The sequence below is a fragment of the Heterodontus francisci genome, unplaced genomic scaffold (genome assembly GCF_036365525.1).
Source record: "Heterodontus francisci isolate sHetFra1 unplaced genomic scaffold, sHetFra1.hap1 HAP1_SCAFFOLD_140, whole genome shotgun sequence".
Classification (NCBI taxonomy): Eukaryota; Metazoa; Chordata; class Chondrichthyes; order Heterodontiformes; family Heterodontidae; genus Heterodontus; species Heterodontus francisci.
The window spans coordinates 2,294,463-2,305,843 of NW_027141745.1; positions in this window are offsets into that span (position 1 = coordinate 2,294,463).

An 11,381-nucleotide genomic window follows, 5' to 3' on the forward strand; every position below is an offset into this window, starting at 1 on the left:
ACCTTTTTTGTTCCAGAGTGCTAGCCAAATCCAAATTCATTCTGGCCTCGACCCATCTCGGACATCCTTTCTCCCTAGAACTGCAATGATCTCATTAACCAATGCCACCACCCCTCTCTCTTTCTTTTTCCCTTTCCTGCCTTTCCTGAACACCTGTTATCCAGGTATATTTAACACCCAGTCCTGCCCCTCTTAGGGTCAGCTCTCTGTTATAGCCACAACATCATATTTCCAAATGGAAATCTGCGCCTATACCTCGCCAGTCTTATTAAGCACACTCCGTATATTCACATGCATGCACATTAACCCTGATACAGACTTTCTTACTTTCTCCGTTACTCTGACCCCACCTAATAATGTACAATTCCCTACTCTTGTGCTATCTATCTACCCTAGTATTCTGAACTCTTTGGCAGTCCTCTCTGATACTTGCTCCTGCCTCCTACACCCCTGACAAGTTACCAGTATAACTTTCTCCAATCTGAGCTCCCTCTCAGGTTCGCATCCTCCTGACAATTTGGTTTCAACCCTCCTCAATAACACTAACAAATCACCTTGCCAGAATATTTTTCCTCGTCATGCTAAGATTCAACCCATCCATCATGCACAAGTCCCACCTGCTCCAGAAGGTGTTCCAATGTTGTAGAAATCTGATGCCCTCCCTCTTACACCAGTTATCCTGCCACGTGTTCAATCGCTCAAGTCTTCCACTCCTATACTCAGTTGCACGTGGGACTGGGAGGAATCCTGAGATTACTGCTTTTGAGATCCTGCTTTTTCATATCCTTCTTAGCTCCCTAAAATCTGCTTTCAGGACCTCATCCTCCCTCTTACCACATTTCATTCGCATTGTTTTTTTATATCGACTGAGGAATTTGAAATTATACCCGTTATATATAAGTCTAGGGAGTGCTTCTAGTACTGACGCCTGGGCAACGCCACTCCATACTCTATGCTCTACCCTCGAGTGTCCGAACAACAAACGTTCACCGCTCCTCTCGGCATTATGTTATTCATCTGATATCATCTCCATGCTCCCACTACCCCTTTAATCCACGAGGTTCAGAGTTCCCAAATGGCTTTATTAAATGTTACTTGATTCCACGGCTTTTTATAGTCCAAATAAAAAGCATCAACCGTGCAATCCTCATCAACTCTCTCCAATGCATCAGCAAAGGACTATACGGCCATTGGCAGACATGATTTACCATTAATATATCTGTGTTGCTTCTCATTTATAACCTCAGATTATAGACTGGAAGGATGTCCCCAACATTTCACCGAGGTTTGCCTGATAGGCCTCTAATTACATGGTTTATCACATCTCCACTGTTTAAAAGAGGGTTTAAAATTTGCCTCCCCCAGCCCTCTAGCACCATTTTATTGTGATTCAAGCTGTGTTTGAATGGAAGGAGTTAACTGCACCTGGCTGTTCAGTGACTGTGATTAATGTCAGCCTCCATGGACCCAAATAATGTCACTGGAGATTTCACCACTTCTTTTAATAAAGGACTCCTTTCAATGTGTTACCCCATCGTGTTGGAGCGAACATCACCTCTGGCACCAACAGAGATCAGTGGCATCAGAGACAGGGAGCGAATACATTTGAGTCTGGGAAAGATAGATTGGAATGCTGCAACAATGGGTCAAAATCTGAGAACGATAGATTGGAGTGTTACAACAATAGACAGGAGTTTCTCCTGGGAGATTGTCTATCTTTCTGCATACTATGATGAGCTATCTTTAAACTGGCGGATTTTGCTCTCACTTGCGATTATTCAGTACTTTTATTACCCCATCCTGGCTATTGTTGCTGTCCCTGGTAAGCTTCGATATCCAACTATTGAATTTATAAACCATCTTCAACTGCATTACTTCTCCTGTCATTTACTCTGCCCTACTTGTTGTTGCTATTCCTGGTAAGTCTCTGCATTCGCCTGAAATCTAAAAAAAACTTTGCCAACTGTTCTTCTAACATACTCTCATCTTTACTACTGTTGGTGTCTCTGTAAAGACTCTATATGCAGCTATGAGATCTTTAAAAGTGATGCATTATATGTGTAGACCACATTTCACAGAATTACTCTTCTTCACATTTAAGCTTCATATTTATTTATGTTGTTATTTACTCATTGGATGCGGGCGTCAATGGCTAGGCTAGCATATATCACCCATCCCAAACTGGCCTTCATTCAGTTGGTGGTTGTGGGCTGACTTGCTGCAGTCCATGTGAGGTAGGTACATCCACAGTGCTGTGAGAAAGGAAGGTTTCAGGATTTTGACACAGTGACAGTGAAGGAACGGTGATATAGCTCCAAGTCAAGATGGTGTGTGGCTTGGAGGGGAACCTGCAGGTGGTGATGTTTCCATGCATTTGCTGCCCTTGTTCTTCTCGTTGGTAGAGGTCGTGGTTTTGGAAGGCGCTGTCCAAGGAGCGTTGGTGTGTTGCTGCAGTGCATCTTGTCGATGAGGCACACTAATGCCACTGTGTGTCAGTGGTGGCAGGAACGAATGTTTTTGGATGGGATATCAATCAAGCAGGTTTATTTATTTCTGATTTAGGGATACAGCACTGAAACAGGCCCTTCAGCCCACCGAATCAGTGCTGACCAACAATCACCCATTTATACTTATCCTACATGAATCCGCTATTCCCTGCCACATCCCCACCATTCTCCTACCTACACTAGGGGACATTTACATGGGCCAATTTACCTAACAACCTGCAAGGCTTTGGCAATTTACCTATCAACCTGCAAGAAACCGGAGCACCCAACGGAAACCCACGCAGTCACAAGGAGAACTTTCAAACTCCACACAGTGCAGTACACAGAACTGAAGCCGGGTCGCTGGAGTTGTAAGGCTGCGGTGCTAACCATTGCGCCAGTGTACCGCCTGTGTTGTTTTGTCCGGGATGTTGATGAGCTTCTTGAATGTTGTTGGAGCCGCACCAATCCGGCAATTGGAAAGAACTGCATCACACTCTTGACTTGTGCCTTGTCGGTGATGGACATGTTTTGGGAGTCAGGAGCTGAGTTACTCTCCGCAAATCCCGAGCCTTTGATCTTCTCTTGTAGCCAAGAAAATTTATATGGCTGCTGCAGTTCAGTTTCTGGTCAATCCTCCCAGATACTACCTTCATAAATCACAGCCCAGCCAACACTGCACTGCTCGTATCCCAGATACAACAAATCCCAATCGACAATCACTTCTGAGCTGACTGAACTACAATGGTTCCCCATCCAGCAGAACCTCAGTTTTAATACTCTCAGTCTTGTGTTTGAATCCATCCATGGCCTCCCCCTCTAATTAATCCTCTTCCCCTATCCGCTCCCCACATTCCTACAAGTTGTCCCCCTTTAAGCATTCATCAATTCTCTTTTCAAAGAGAATTTCTTTCCCTCTGTATCTCTCCCTGACCGATGTTTTGGGTTTCATAGAGACACTGATGCCAGTGCTGCAAAACCAGAAACTACGCAAATGCATGGGAGAATCTGCCAGCCACTACCGCAATGTCCCATGTTCTGGTTCATGTTGGGCAGTGGATTCTTGCAGCATTGACACACGTCTTGGAAGCTTGATCTCTGTGTGTCCACTGACCACGTGTGTTAGTCAGTCTCAGGTGAAAATGCGTTTAGAAGCACCAGGAACACCGCTTCTAGCGTTATTTATAAGGTGCAGGCATTCAGCATGCAGGTGAGGGGTTGTTGGCTTACTTCCACAATGGAAAAGCTGGTGGATGTTCTGTGAATGTTGTTTCTTGCACTGGGTGGTGGGGGGTGGGGAGGGGCGGGGCAGGGTGTAGGGGGTGTTATTAGTTGTTGTGAGCTGCTGCATACACGTATGGAGGCCAGAGGATTTGTTGACTCAGTTCTGGACGAGGTATGATACAGTGCATCTTGGTCTGATCACCGAATGGAGCAAAGGTTCCAAAGAGAAGATTCTCAGCAAAGAATGAGGGGGAGGAGGAGGAATCTTCCCTACCTCCCCAGCCTTAGCCAAGAGCAAATGCTCTACCTACAACTAACCCAGGATGAGTGCGTGAGGCAAATCTGATTCAATAAGGAGGTAGTCACAGAACTGTTGCACTTCCAACAACACGAGCTAGATATGCGCACCAGGGCAATGATGGCGTGGCCAGTGGCCTTCAATGTTACAGTTTCATTAAACTTCTCTGCACCAGGAGCTATCCATGCAGGAACTGGCAACGTATCCAACGTCTCACTGTATACTGTTCATCGATACTTCCGGGAGATGATAGATGTCATCTATACTGGATGAGGTGAATTCATTGTTATCTCCCTCTGTCGAGAGCAGCACGAGGTGAGTTCCCATGGATTTTCCAGGAGAGTGGGATTCCCAATGGTGTACGTGGCTCTGTGGAGCCTCATATGTCAATGGGGAAATGTACAGGATCTGAAAGAACTCTCACTCCATTACTGAACAGTCGCCATGTGACCATGCACAATCTATCATTTCTGTGAATGTCCACTCATCTGGCAGCAGCCATGATACCTTCATTCTGAAGCAGTGAGTGTTCCCAACGTCTGCGACCCTCCAAGGGGAAGCAAAATGTGGTTTTCCAGAGACAAACACCACCAACTCTATCCATAGTCAGTGAATTCTCCTCGCCCAAACACACCCCCACTGCCGCCAAGCAACCATGCAAAAATAACACAGGTTGAACGTGAAAAATGGAGCCAACAGATACATCATGGAGCAAACAAGGGGCGTGATGAAACACTGCTTCAAATGCATGAACCGCTCATGGGGATCCCTGTAGTACACGCTGGAACAGGTGCACAACTTTGTGGTTTTCTGCTGCACACTTCAAATCATTGCCATCATGACAACACAGGAATCGGGAGGCCACATCATGTGGAGGAAGAAGATGATGTAATCTGGATCCCATCAATACAGACAGGCTGTGAGACAGTTCCTGATTACACTCCAGTACAAATAGGATAACTTTTCTTACACCAATGGATCCCCCATTCAGCAAGAAACATCCATCAGAGACGCCCCATCACAGGAATAGAGTTAGAATTAGACGTAACCATACGGCTTCTCGAGCCTGCTCCACTATTCAATAAGATCAGGGATGATCTGTTTGTGTCTCGAATTCCACAATCTCATCGACCCCCGATAACCAATGATTTCCTCATCTAATAGTAATCTATCTACCTCGCCTTGAATAATATTCAATACCCTGCCTCCACCATCTGTACAAAGAAATTTCTCTTGGACCGAGAGGTGTCTGACAATGAACCATAGAAAAATTACAGCACAGAAGGAGGCTATTCAGCCCATCGTGTTTGTGCCAGACAAAAAAACCTAGCCGCCCAATCTAATCCCACCTACCAACACCTGGTCCATAGCCTTGCAGGTTTCAGCACTTCAGTTGCTTGTTCAGGTACCTTTTAAAAGAATTGATGCTTTCTGCCTCCACCACCATTCCTGACAGTGAATTCCAGACACCCACCACCCTCTGGTGAAAAACATTTCATCATGTCCCCACTAATCCCTCTACCAATCACCTTATATCTCTGACCCTAGTAATTCTACTCTCCACTCGGGGAACCAGATCGTTCCTGTCTGCTCTATCTAGGCCCCTCATCATTATGTGCACGTCAATCGATTCACCCCACAGCCTTCACTATTCTAAAGGAAACAAACCTCGCCTATCTAATCTTTCCTTATAGCTGAAACTTTCAAGCCCTGACAACATTCTTGTAAATCTCCTCTGTACTTCTTCCACAGCAATTATGTCCTTTCTGCAATGAGGTGACCAGAACTGTATGCAGTACTCCAGCTGTGACTCAGCCAGTGTTTTATACTGTTGCAGCATTATATCCCTGTTTCTGCATTCTATACCTGACCAATAACGAAAAACATGCCATGTGCCTTCTTCACCATTCTATCTGCCTATCTACCTCCACCTTCAGCGACCTGCAAGGTCTCTCACCTCTTCTAACCCTATCAATATCCTTCCGTTAATTGTATATTTTCTTGCGTTATTTGCCTTCCCCAAATGCATTGCCACACACTTATCTGGGTTTAATTCTACTTGCCACTTGTCTGCCCATTCACCCAAACCACTAAAATAAAAGCAAAATACTGCAGGTGCTGGAAATCTGAAACAAAAACAAGAAATGCTGGAGTCACTCAGCAGGTCTGGCAGCATCTGTGGAAAGAGAAGCAGAGTTAACGTTTCGGGTCAGTGACCCTTCTTCGGAACTGACAAATATTAGAAAAGTCACAGATTATAAACAAGTGAGGTGGGGGTGGGGCAAGAGATAACAAAGGACAAGGTGCAGATTGGACCAGGCCACATAGCAGACCAAAAGGTCACGGAGCAAAGACAAACAATATGTTAATGATGAGTTGAAAGACAAAGCATTAGTACAGATTAGGTGTGAATACACTGAATATTGAACAGCAGCAAGTGCAAACCTGAAGAAAAACAACCTGAAAAAAACAGTGGGTAAGCAAAATGAACAAACTAAGATGAAATGAAATAAATGCAAAAAAAGATTGTAAAAAATGTAAAAAGGAATGTAAAAAAAAAAGGAAGAACAAATAACTAAAAATGAAAGTAAAATGGGGGTCTGTCATGCGTTGATGTTCACTGGAACACTGCAGCAATCCCAGGACAGAGATGTGAGCATGAGAGCAGGGGGGAGTGTTGAAATGGCAAGCAACCGGAAGCTCAGGGTCCTGCTTGCGGACTGAGCGGAGATGTTCCGCAAAGCGGTCACCCAGTGGTCTCCTCTGCATTGGGGAGACCAAGCGCAGACTGGGTGTTCCAGTGAACATCAACGCAAGTTCGAGGAACAGCATCTCATCTACCGATTAGGCACACTACAGCCTGCCGGACTGAACATTGAGTTCAATAATTCCAGAGCATGACAGCCCCCCATTTTACTTTCATTTTTAGTTATTTTTTCTTCCCTTTTTTTTTGCATTCCTTTTTACATTTTTTACAATCTTTTTTTGCATTTATTTCAGTTCATCTCAGTTTGTTCAGTTTGCTTACCCACTGTTTTTTTCAGGTTGTTTTCACTGACCCGAAACGTTAACTCTGCTTCTCTTTCCACAGATGCTGGACAGGATCTTAGGTTATTACATGTTCTTGTTCTGGCTGCTATTGGTCTGTTAATTATATTCCGTGAAAGGTCGGTACATGTCATTGTGCTTGCTGCTGTTTGGTCAGCGACAGTGTATCGTGGCAGGTCAATCCATACTGTTGTTCTGGTCATGGTATGTTGGCTGCAGAGCAGGGGATGGCGTGTCTCTTGAGGAGAGACAATCAGATATCCACTGAGGAGCAGGCCACTGTTCGGGGAACGTTGTGGTGTTTATAGATCTCCATAGCTTCCCTGATGCAATGAATGAGACAAACCACTGATATCTTTCTGGAGTTATGAATATCCTCTTCACTATCAACTGCACGGCCAATTTTTGTATCATCAGCAAATTTGCCTTGTCATTTAATTGCAAATCATTAACATATACCGCAAACAGCAAAGGTCCCAACATTTCGTCCTTTGGAACGCCTCTGGAAACAGCTTTTCATTCACAAAAACAAGCGTCAATGACTAGCCTTTGTTTCCTATCTTTGAGCCAATTTTGGATACAATGTGCAAAATTCTGCTGCATCTCATAGGTTTTCTTTTCACTGATCAGTTGCCATGTGGGACCTTGTCAAATGTCTTACAAAAATCAATGCAATGCTTTGTGCTGAAAATGGAATTTATTTTTATTTACTTTGAAATGCTTGTACGTTTTAAACTCTAAGCTTTATTTAATGAAAGAAAAAGAAGGATATCTCTTAATTAATGGCAAGGGCTCGCCTTCCCTGTCTGTGCTCACTGACCCTGCCACAATCATAGGAGATCCGGGTATCCAGCGATGGTTATGGTTCCAGACCAGGTGTAGTACACGCAATGCACCCTGAATGTCAACGGAACATCACCACACTTAACAGGCATCTGGGTCTCCAGCAATTGACCTGGCCCAGGTCCTGGTGTGGAACTGACTGCGGCTACGCTTCCTCAGTGACCGACCACACTTACTTGGTTTCTAGGGATCCAACGATGTGTCTGGTCCCTGGCCTGGTCGAGTCCAAGAAGTAGGGCCTGCTTCCTGACTGGCTCGCCATCCCCGCCACACTTACCTGGTGCTGGGTCTCCAGTCAAAGGTATGCTCCCAGGCCTGTTGTAGTACTGGCAGCAGCCGCCCATCCCAGACTGGCTCTGGTGACCACAATGCAAATAACTTGTAATTGCTCCTCCAGTGATGACCTGGTCCCAGGCCTGGTTTAGTACCATCAGTAATGCCTGCACAGTGACTGGCCCCAGTGAACCGGCCATGCTTAGCTGGGTCCAGGTCACCAGCAATGTTCCTGCCACCAGGCCTGGTGTCGAATTAGCAATGGGTCCCACTCTAGGGCTGATCCAGGCGCATGCCACACCTGGTGTTTGGGCCTGGTTCTGAGGGCTGATGTAGAATCGTCAGTGGCTGCTGCTCGGTGGTTGCCTTTGGCATCCCAGCAACATTTCCCGGGGATTCATATGCCCTGAAATGGTGCTGGATCCAAGGCTGCTGCAATAATGGCAATGGCCCCTACGTCTGAACAGGCCCCAGTGACACCACCACACTTATCAATGGTCGGGTTTTCTAGCTATGGTCCTGGTCTCAGGCTTGGTTTAGTGCCTGTAGTGGCCCCAAACCCAGTTCTGAAGAAGGGTCCCTGACCCGAAACGTTGACTCTGCTTCTCTCTGTACAGATGCTGCCAGACCTGCTAAGTACTTCCAGCATTTCTTGTTTTTATGCCCCAAACCCTGTATGGCCCTGGAGATGCTGCGATACTCAACTGAAGTCTGTACCTTCTTTGCTGGATCTTCTCTTACGGCTGGCACAATATGACCTGTGGCCTCCGATCCATGACTGTCGCTGCTGACCCTGAAGTCGAGATTCCAGCCATGGTCCTGGTAACGGATCGAGTGTGGTGGCAGCAGTGGCTCCCCTGCATCCTGATGGCTCCCGGCCACCTTTCTTCACTTACCTGGCTTCCGTGTCTCCGGCAATGCTCCTGGCCTCAATCCTGGTTTAGGGCTGGCAGCACCCACCCCCTATTGTTCCCAGCAAATCTGTCTGACTTTTATATGGTCCATGGCTCCAGCGATGTATCACATTCTAGGTCTGGTAGAGTACGAACATTCGGCCATTCCCTGCCTGGACCCGGTGTCCTCGTCGTATTTACCTGGAGTTCAGGTCACCACGATGGCCCTGCTCCCAAGGCTAGTTCAGTACCGGTAGTGGACCTGGTCTCCAGTGATTGCCCTGCTCCTAGGCCTAGTGCTCTAATGGTAGAATTGCCTGTACCCTGACTGACCCTGGCGACCGCACCACATTACCTGGGGCCTAAACTACAGCCGTAATCTTTTTTCCCAATACCAGCAGTGGCCCCAACTCACTGACCGGCCCCAGTGACTCTGCTACACTCACCTGGGTCTGAGGCTCTTGCGAAGGTCCCAATCACAGGCCTGGTGTATTACCGGCTGTGGTCCTCCCTCCATGGTTGTTCCCTGTGATCCCACCACACAAATCTGGGTCTGTATCCCCAACAATGGTCCTGGCCCATGGCCTGGTTTCGTACTGTCAGTGGCCCATGCTAACTGGCTGGCGCCAGCAACCGTGCCAGACTAAACTGTGGTCTTGAGCTCCAGCAACTCATCTATTCCCATTTCTTGTGTCGTGTAGTTAGTGGCGCCGCTACCTGATGGGTCGCAGTGCTACTGATGCATTTATCTGGAGTCTGGTCTCCAGTGATGGTTGTCATCACAGGCCTGCTGTAGTACCATCAGCTCCACTGCTTCCAGTGGAATTGCCAATAGTACTGAGCTATTGGTCCTGTGACTGTTTAACTCGTTTAAGCAGGCGGGATCTCCATGATTAAATAGACTGGGACCAGGCACCAGGCAGTTAATTGCCCAAGTGCCACTCAACTGAGCTGTGGGATGGTCCAAAAGCCCGCGGCGGGGTTTCGTTCACCTTTTTGTCCTGCCTTGGCTCCACTTGCTTCAGCCCCTGTCTCTAACAGAAAGCCCTGTCAAAGGCATAGTAATTGACTCCATCACTGAATGTGTAACAAATCTACAAATGTCACCCATAAATCTTCAAACTGCTGCTTTTATTCCCAAACTGGTGTAATGTTTATCTTCTTTGTAGTGAACTTCGTGATAATTGGGATTAGGTGTTTCAGTGATTTTTTTAGTGGATTCATTTCCAATCATTGTTTTGAAATCATTGAATACGGCGCTGCTTGTCACAGGCGAGGGAATCTCTCAGTCAATCCAGCACTGAACGTTCTGTCCAGGACCAAAGTGCAGCAGATGCTGGAAAGCTGAAATTAAAAAATACACAGAAAGTGCTAGAGATGCTGAGAACGTCTGGTAGCATCTGTGGTGGGAGAAACAGACTTAATCGTTTAGGTCACTGACCCTTTGTCAGGACTGCGAGTTCCTTGAGACAGAACAGTCGTGAAACCAGGCAGGGAAAGGCCGGATGGGGAGGATTATAATCAGCGTTGAGTTGAACAACTTCAGCATCATCCTTTTGTCTTTTAATCTCTCCCTCCTTCCAAGTTGTCACAGATATTCTCATTTCTCCTTCAGTATCAATCAATGAATCGCTGGACACAGTAACACATTTGAAAATCTCAGTCAGTCCTCAATCAAACTGGTAACTTAACTCAAAACCTGATAAATAATTTGCCTGTTTATTTCCCTTCCTCGCAGTAAACTTGGCGACGATTGGGATCCTGTCTCGAGGCAAGTGTGGTCTTTCCAAATGTGTCACTCACTATCTGGTGGCCATGGCAGCAGCGGATCTACTGCTCATTATATTCGACTGATACTGAGGCACATTCCCGTTGTTTACGATGACCAGTTTATTTTCCGGGAGTCCATCCACGTTTGCAATATCCATGCCGTCCTGCTTTATGCAGCCACATACTGTTCTGTCTGGTTCACCGTCACTTTCACCTTTGATCGATGTGTGGCCATTTGCTGCCAGAAGTTGAAAATAAAATATTGCACCGAGAAAACGGCAGCTGTGGTTCTGGGAACAGTGACTGTGCTGAGCTGTTCAAAGAACATTTTCTGGTATTTTATGTTAACAACCAACCTTGGTTTTGTGATATAACAGAGGATGCCGCCTTCTCTCGGGTCTGGGCAGCAATCGAGTTCCTCCATAACTTTCTAACCCCGGGGGTCCCATTTGTGGTGATTCTGCTGTTAAATGCTCTCACTATCAGACACATTTTGGTCAGCAGCAGAGGGCGCAGGAGACTCTGGGCGCACAGCAGTGCCAAGAG